This window comes from Rhagoletis pomonella, unplaced genomic scaffold, assembly GCF_013731165.1.
Source record: "Rhagoletis pomonella isolate Grant_MI unplaced genomic scaffold, Rhpom_1.0 Rhpom_scaffold_00005, whole genome shotgun sequence".
In the NCBI taxonomy this organism is placed as follows: Eukaryota; Metazoa; Arthropoda; class Insecta; order Diptera; family Tephritidae; genus Rhagoletis; species Rhagoletis pomonella.
In genome coordinates this window covers 7,757,985-7,767,797 of record NW_023458559.1, presented here as the reverse complement: position 1 = coordinate 7,767,797, position 9,813 = coordinate 7,757,985, and the positions used below count along the sequence as shown (strand labels likewise).

General features: G+C 35.4%; 1 protein-coding gene across 1 annotated transcript in view; it reads right to left on the bottom strand.

Moving 5' to 3' along the window:
- LOC118738671 (MOXD1 homolog 2) overlaps nt 1–9,813 on the bottom strand; it is a 1,114,343-nt gene that overhangs the window by 70,520 nt on the left and 1,034,010 nt on the right. The gene's annotated exons all lie outside the window — the stretch shown is intronic.

Below are 9,813 nucleotides of genomic sequence, written 5' to 3'. Positions count from 1 at the left end.
AACTCTTAAACTGATAATTTGATTGCAAAACATTGTATAGCAGGTTCGTAGGGATTTCAAAGACCTTTCATCTGGTGGAGATCTCTTTGCGGTGTGATAATCACGACCGGATATTTTTGGAAAAAAATGAAAATGCTGTTTTCTCAATTTGAAAACAAACGATAATTTCGCAAATTCTTAAAACCTATTCTACTTTTTTAATTTTCGACCTCATATTCAGATTGTGTGAGTTATTTTACATAACAAATGACTATAAAATTAACGACTTTCAACTATTTTGTTAAAAAATTTTTTTCCACAATGCATATGGTTTTCTAAATTTTCAAATGCAACGCGCAAGTACTTAGAGTTATCATATTCGAATAAAATTTTGCACAGCTTATTTTTAGACCAAAAGACATCTTTTGCCGCCCGGCAAACTGAATATTTAAAAAAGAAGTTGAAATAACGAACGGTCTAGTACCTATACTTTCTTTGAACATACACTTAAATTTAAATGAAATGATTTTTATTACCTACATAATAATATGTACATACATTATTGATGAGAGTGTAATTGCAACTATTTTTCTACAAGTTGTTATGTTAAATTAAAATTGAATTAATAAAATTACTTAACTATAAATCTGTGGTCATAACCAATAACCGCCTAAGTCGACTTAAGAAAGAATTGAGTTATATATGCTGTCGTTTTCTGCAACTACTATTCCATGTGTGTGTAAAACTCCCATCTCGTTACCTAGGCTATTTAAAAAGTTATAGATCAAAATATTTTGGTTTCCCCATAAGGTTTACATTACAATCCAAATCTTTAAAGCGTTTTTTCTCGAATTCAGGATTTTCGACTTAGGCGATTATTGCTTATAACCACAGAAATATGCATCTAAATCTTCTATATAAGAATTAAAGATGGTCGGGCGAAACAGAACCTTATATACCCGGCGAATTTATGAGAAGTTTTTTTCCTTTTGTAACTTCGACGTTATACAATCAAGAACTTGCTCTCAACTACCAAAAAGCTGTAATCTTATAAAAAAAGGGGTTCCTAAATTATGAAGATTTTTTAATTTTACTATACATAAACACAAACCTGGTTAATTTAAAATAAAATAACATAAAACATTTCAATTATACTTAACTACACTTTTTCCAGTTTGAAATGAGAAAACATCGGGGCTGTTCAGAATCTTGTGCATATGATCTTGCATATTTGTATATTCTTTCATTTGTAAATTCACAACAATAAAATTCACACGGTCGCCATGGCAGCAAGCATAAAATTTGCAAATGCAATTCCAACTGAAAATCCAAGGCCATTTCCACAACATTCTGAACAGCCTTATCAAATTGCATTTCGGAAAGCCTCGATTGGATTTCAGAATAGACAATTGGATGTCCGAAAATATTCGTTGGATTCCGGAATAGGTAATTGGATTCAAAATATGTTAATTTGATTTCAGAATATGTAATTGGAGGCAAATGGATTTCAGAAAGCGTCAGTTGGATTTTAGAACTCGTCAAATGGATTTCAGAAATCGCCAAATAGATTTTCGAAATTAACAAGTGCATAATATGTAGAAGGCTTTCAACCGCTTAAATATTTTGCTTTAAAAATATCAGGGCCCCTACTCTGTAATTCGATACGCAAAGCAATGCGATTCGAAAATCAAATGCGATGCGATGGGAAACTCGCACTCTATTGCTTTCGCATCCCCACCAATGTTGCCTTTTTACTTGTTCGCTTATTTCTCAAGAAGAGTTGGCATTATGTTATGTCTCTGACTTTGAGGGTATGGTACTGTGGTGGTTGTTGTTGTTGTTGTAGCAGCGGCTACAACAACCCCGCCCAGGACGGTTGGTATCTCAGTCGTTGTCGTCAAGTTCCACTAACGGCAACCCTAGGAAGCGTGCAGCTTCTGTGGGGTTTGTCCACAGGGACAAGGCCGTTAGGGTTGCCGGGTTTTCCGGGCATGCGAAGAGATGTTTCGAGTCATGTGGGGTCTCTCCGCATGCCGGACACTCATTCGCCACATCCCCATTCAACCTACTCAGGTAGGAGTTTAACCTGCTGCAGTAGCCGGAGCGAAGTTGTGCAAGTGTTGTGTGGTGGTCGGCATGCTAGGGCTAGGTTAGCTCGTCGGCGGGCGTGGTCCTTACCACCCACCTTACCTACAGCAGACATAAACAAAATAGGGAGTTCATGCCTAGTTACCGAAATGTGAGAAACATTAGAAAGATAGATAAAGTGGGAAGAAATAAAAATTGTAGTTTAAAAAAACTAAAACCGCGCTATTAAAATACCCATTCGTACTGTCGTCAGTTATGTAACTTGAGAATGGAGATCGCTGCGTCTTTTAGGCGCATCAATATTACATAGTTACATCCCGAGCTAATAAAAGCGAGGTAAAAAAATCCCACCCCATCTGCTTACACTCAAAGCAGCCTTGGGCCTCGCCATGACTCCCGCTATCCCGCAAGGCCCCCTAAACCTGACGTAAGGTACGTCGGTGTTTTGTCGGTCAAGTCATTCTGATTGTATCCGTTCAGTCACTACACCCACTTCCCCTCCATCACACCTGTGCAACACCCACACCAACTCGTCCTAATTAGAAACACATCTTTTAATTAAACCGTTCAAACCAAACAACGTGACTTCATTTCAAAACACATCCTAATTCACAATTATTTGCTATTAATGTTACAACTTATCTCATAGTACTACCTAAAGACTAACAATAGGAGTGTACTCGTACGCCCAACTATCTAAAGTTTTAGAAAACTTTTACTGGTTTTGCGTTCTCGTACCCAAAAAACTTGCAAAGTAGGGGAAATTGAGAGAGCAAAATATGAAAGAGAGCTGCAAATTTCTGGTGGAAAAATTTTTCCCATCTAAAACTTGCAAGTAAGAAAATCAGCTGATCACAAACACATGTTTGTAAATAAACAAAAGCAAATATGGCCTTTTTGAGTTATTTATTGCAAATTTTATTATTAATGCTAGTATACAACGAAAAAGTGAGTAAATTTAATATGCACAACGTTTGTTGTGTTTATTTTTCGCTAATTTGCTATTAATCTCCAGTTTGTTTACTTTAGTGTGTGCGGACTACGGTTGCCGTATGACATTTTTCGTTTGTATCATAATTTACCTTTAACCCTAGAACACACACCCGGGTACAAATGTATCCACTTTCAACTTTGAAGTGTTGTAACTTTTGGACCGCTATACCTCTATACCGCTAACTTCGGATCTAGGAAGATTATTTAGTTTTGAGTTCAAATTCAAAATTTGAACCAGATCGGACCATTGGTTCAGGAGCTACAGCCTTCCAAACACATTATATACGTAAACACACACCCGGGATACGTTTGTACCCCAATAGTAAAAATCCTCATAATAATAAAAAAAAACATTTTTTATATTACTTTTTTATTTGAAAAATTAAAAATATTCATTTCACACATTATATTATTGACTTTTATTATAAAAATTATAAAAATGCATCTTATATCTAAGGAAAATTATGGCAAATAGAGCAATTTGTTGATGTGACCGAATGTTCAAGACACATTGGCTTCTTACATTTGTCGCACAGCTTTCTGGTTTTTCTACGGCGTTTTTCCTCTTGTGCGTAACATAAATAGCAAGATCCGGACACAGGTTTTGGCGTGCGCGCTGCGGCAGATGTTGATGCTGCTGTTGACACCATTGATTCCACCGGTCGGTTGAAATATGCTTCAATAGCAATTTTAGTCGAAAAATTTCGCGTCACTTGACGATTTATGGCTCTGGCTTCAATAATGGGCATACACAATGCTTCAGCCAAGCTGCGCAGGATCTGCTTACGCTTGTTGTTTGTTCTCCAAGGCAACATAGGGTTATTCAAATCGTAGACAATGTAGGCTGCAAGAGCTGTAATGTCCAACATGTTGAAGAACATCGCTAGTGGACATCGTTTTGTTTGTCTTTGTGTTGGATATTCCGCAAACATTTGGTCCATTCGATCAACACCACCTTTGGTACGATTATAATATTCAATTATTTCAGGTTTCCCACTGTCAGCTATTTCAGCATCATTATGCATGGTCGAAAGCAAAACTACTGCTTTATTTTTTTTGGGAACATAAGAGCACATTGTCACATTATTTTTGAAGCCAAATGTCGTTGAACCAATTGTCCTGTTTTTGTTCTGCTTCATTTCTTGAGGAATATATGATTTGTTTTTGCGCAAAGTTCCAACGATCGTGAGTTTCCAGGTGAGAAGCAGTTCTGCAACTGGCAAGGTCGTAAACAAATTGTCCATTGTAATGTTTCGGCCACTTCCTTGGTATTTGGCAGACAAATCCTTCACCACTCGTTCGCCTTGGTTCGTTTCCCTACCAGTTTCTGCTTGGCCAGTATATATTTGTCCATGCAGTGGATATGCATTTGTGGCATCGCAAATCCACCAAACCTTGATACCATATTTAGCAGGTTTTGACGGTATGTACTGCGTAAACCGTGTGCGTCCACGGTAAGGAAATAATTGTTCATCAATCGTCAAGCATGAGCTGGGCTTGTAATGTGCAGCAAGATTATTGTTCATCATCGTCCACAACTCACTGATCGGTGCTGCTTTATCAGTTAGTAAGCGTGTTGCACGAGTGTTTTTATCGTCAAATCTTAGGAACCGCAATATCGAACAGAAACGGTTGACTCCCATTGTGGCGCGATATAAAGGATAGTTTTTGACGCTCCATAAATCTCGAACATGTTCTCCATTGCTATGGTTCGCACCAGTCATAATAAGTATGCCAAAAAATGCATACAGCTCTGTTATTGACACAGGCGTCCATGACTTAGGAGTTGTGTTTGGATGCGCATTGTTGTAAGCATTATAAGTTTCTTTTGCTAACTTATTTGTGTGGCGCATAATTATATCAGCCATTTCAACGTTAATGAAACATTTGAATATTTGCTCTATTGACAACATTTCAGTGCATCTAGCTGGTCCAGAACGTTCTCTTATAATATTTTGTCTGAGTACCTGACGACTTACATTTGGTTCCTTCATCCACTCAGTACCATCACGTGCAACAAATTTTTCGGCACTAGCAGGTAATTCATTATTTTCTTCTACTTCTTCTTCTTCATCGTCTTCTTCATCATCCTCATAGTCCGCATAATCAGGTAATACTTCTGCGGCACTTTGCGAAACTTCAGCATCGTCATCAGCAATTTCAATGTCATTGATTTGAATTTCTTCTTCATCTTCTGAGTCAAAGTCATAGGGAGCGTCATCGTCACAAATTTCATCAAATAAAGATTGTATATATGATTCTCGCTGTTCCTCAGTTAGCCTGCATAATAAAAAAAATTAGTATATGTTTACATTGTTGCTTATTTTACATTTTTTACCTTCTATATGCTGCACTTGATGAATATTCGTTTCTTCTTGACGTCATTTCGTATCCAGTTATTTATAGTTTCAGTTATATTTATTTTCACTTATATTTTCACTTACACTTTTGAGCACCAAAACAATAATGAAAATATCAACAGGCAGCATTTATAACAACACCTCGTGTGAAAACAACCCTTGCAGCTGCATATAAAATACAAAAACCAGTTATACCAGTGTATTTGCTACCTACGTACCCATACCTTGCGCGACCTTTTTGCACATATCTTTTGAACCAGGTAGAATATTTCAATGAAATAAAAACCAAAATGTGTATTCGTTGTTACTCTACAAGTATATTATTATAAATTATATTATTTTGTTTTGCATTTATCAGGACAACAACAAAAACAAAAATCCACTGTTGCATGTCCTGACTTTATTTGCCCATGTCGCTGGAACCAGTAGGAATATTCGAATGAAACAAAAGACAAAATACTTGTTATATATTAAAATATACATTTCAAAAAAAAAAATCATAGAAATCGGTTGAATAAGCATTAAAAAAAAACCGCAAAATAAGGTCCCGGGTACAAACGTATCCCGGGTGTGTGTTTACGTGGTATTTTCTGGGTGTGTGTTCTAGGGTTAAATATACCAAAATAGATTTAAATGCAGCATGCTGAAATGTTGTTTTTCTGAAGTTTTCGGTTTTGGTAGGTTGATTGTTGAAATGAAAATTTTATAATTTTAAAGCTACATCTGTAGCTATACCTATTACATTGCTTTTGGATCAATGATGGGTGTTTGGAGGAGATACTCTTGTTTTTGAATGCGTCACCATGTGATAGAGTTGTAAAACTATCGATGGCACTATCGATAGTATCGATAGTTTCAATTTTTTAGACTATCAATACTCATTGATAGTTTTTTCTTATACTATCAAAAATATCGATAGTTTAGTAGGACTATCGATCATCTCTCCCAAGTTTTTTGAAATTATACATACATATCTTAATCGTAAATCCTTTTTTGTTTGTATAACTTGTGTTTGTTTTTGAATTTTCTAAAAAGAGAAGTATTTTGGCTAAGCAGATACTTAATTTTGAATGATAATAACTTTTATAAGATAATATTTATTTCACTATGATCCTGTAAAAACAAAGCAACCTAACTGATTTAGCACTATCGATAGCGCTATTGATAGTGCTATCGATAGTTTTGTTTTTTTTCGAGACTATCGTGAATATTGAGTTTTTCTGAAAACTATCAAAACTATCGATGGTGTGACTATCGATAGTTTGACACCTCTACCATGTGATATCACAAATATATATGAGAAAAATAACTTATTCATTCCGATATAGTAATTAATTTCTATTTTAAAAAAGGTTTTTCTTATCGAAAACTATTCAATTGTATACAATGCCAAATCGGGGGAAAATGTACCAAACAGAAAATAAATTGCCAAATTAAACACCAGTGGTAACTGTGCAAGTTATGAGCTGTTTCGAAGGGTGCAAGTTTTTGCAAATTTTGCGATCTCGTACTTCTGTTGATATTTCGTCTCTTTCAGAGCGAATGCTGCTAAATTCTCAGAACTTTTGCTGCTGGAGAATTTTGTCCTCTCAATACGAGTACACACCTTATATCTAGAATGTACTGTTTATGAAATCAACAACAAAAAAAATGCGTGTGTAACATCGTACACATGATAAAAGTGAAACTTCTTAAAAAAGGTGCGAGTACCAGGTACCTACTCACGAAATTGGATGTGTAAACATATATTTACGGTTCGGCAAACCATTTGGCGATTGAGTTACATACATAGGTTTGGTTAGAAATCAAACAATAATTTCATTTCATCTTATTAATTTTCTGATATACATATAATTTATTTATTAATTTTCCGGTAACACCGCCTTATATGAATTCGCGCTTCTAGCATCCATAGGACTGGGTTGTAATGGAAGTAATTGTATGTTTAACAAATAAATGAAAATGTTTATAATGCAATCAATAGATCCTTACGAATTCGCCATTACCAAGGCACTAAGTAACGTACGCACTTTTGTTTGCAAAATGCATTTATTTAAGTTGAAAGAAGACAAATTCCTTTGTTCGGCATTTATTCTTACTCGCTTCCTATCTTCCAAGGCGAATTCATATATTCTTATCACGAATTCATATATTCATGTGGTAGCAAGAGTATAAAAACATAAAATTACCTTATAAATTAAAAGAATTAGTATCACATGTATGCGTAGTCCAATTCACGAAATCATTTTATCGATCTGAGTAAAAACTGAGTGCATAAACTCTATTTCGCCTTAATTGAAATCACGAAATGGTGTTCATTAATTCTACTCAAACGCATGAAATGATTTCATGAATTGGCCTACGCATAGTGATAGTAAATGACAGAATGAATTACAACAAACACATCCTTTTGACATAATGCAAAAAACTGCAAAAACTGAAATATTTAACTAACTACAAAGGCTAAAATGTCCAAAATTGATATTTAGAATTTCCCCATAACAAGGAATTGTAAAGTGACAGAAATGGTCTTAAAAATAAATAAATATATTTTTTTAATTATGGGCGTGGAAAATATCGATAAAAAAGTCAAGTTGGGTCTAAAAAACTCCTTTGCAAGCTCAATATTTATTGCTCTCTTTACAAATATGGGATACCATTGGAAAGGTAATGAATCAGGCTTTCTCTACTCAAAGCGAAAATACAAGAATTTGTTTCGGTCGAGATAAAATGCAAATGAATTATTCGAAGAAAATAAAATTCCTAGTAGGCCTGAAAAAAGAAAATTTCATCAAAACCTGCACCAAGACCAAAATGGCCTTTTAGCAATTGTTGCATAAATCACATAACACCGACAAATTGAACATTGAGATTCAGTTTCAAATATACAAGCTTAAATATTATTGCGCTTGGTAAAGTAATGTAATTAATATTTTCTAGAATATGGAAATAATGCACTGTGGGTCGCTACGTTTATGGCTTTCTTTAAAAAACATCGGGCGAAAATTTCAACTGCTCCTGTAACACTACTTTATATAAGTTGGCCTTGCTATCATCCTCACATATGTATATTCATCAGAGTATACCAACGAAGGACGAGTTAATACAAGGAGATAGCAAGAGCACAAAACTACTCTAGATCAAGAATGATAGAATACAAGATTGCGCCGATTGCAGCAGAATTCGTGAGAGTAATTTTAGCGTGACGTCATCGTAGAGTTGACAACTGAGAGCGGCGAGAATGAGGGTGACTAGTGATGTGCTGAATTGTCCCCAATACTCGGTACCCAATACTTAAAAAAGATTTCTGTACCCTATACTTCCTTTTCGGTATCCGATACCGATTATTTGCATTAAACCCTCGCCATTATATGCATTTCAGGTTTAGAAAAAACTTTCATTACTAATTTATATGATATCGGCTAAAACACTTGAACTTATCGCCACAGAAAAATATTATTTTATCAGTTTTAACCTTAGTCGATCCAAGGTTCAAGAAAAATACTTTGACGGATGAAAAAGCCTTTCAGGGGAGAGATTCTGTAGCCAGTTAGCGACAAGTTTCGGATCGATATCGCACTTGTTGACTTACAAATATTTGATATCAAACGTCGACAAAACCGATACCGATTCGAAAATTGTCGTTAACTGGTTACAGAATCTGTCCCAGGCCTACAAAAATGATATCGTCCGATTCATCTGGAACAAAAATGCTTCAAACAAGTAAGGGTTTCTCTGTATTATGGCATCTATTGGCTCTTACATTCGGGGTTTGTTAGGCGTTTTTTGCATATTTTTGGCCTATGTGCGCTTTTATTCGAAACCTAAATGTTTCGGTACCGAGTATCGAGAGTATTGGGTACTTAAAAGTATTGACTCAGCACATCACCACTGCTGTCTTCTCTACTATGACGTCACCAAAACAGCTGATTCTGTCAAAATCACTGAGAGCCGAGTAGCGGTATCGTCATCGGCGCCACCTCTGTATTCTCTCCACCGTGACTCTAGATAATTACACGCACAATGACAAACATGAACAAATGTACAGACACATAATTTTTGACAATCAGTACAGTTCGCATTTATATCAACGAGCAGCTTATTAGATTTGTTTTCGTTTGTGCTACATATGCGCATATATACATGTACACAACATATATAGATACATACAAATATATACAACCATTCAAACATATGTATATACATGAAAACATTGCTGTCCATAAGTACATACATATGCCCATCATTACATCAACGAAGCCCTCATTGCTTGGTAGCGGCAGAGCTGAAATGCGTAATGAGTTCGTTCATCTTATCTTATCTTATAAATATCTTATCTTATCTTATATCTTATAAATATTATAAATGTGAAAGTTTGTATGTTTGGATGTTT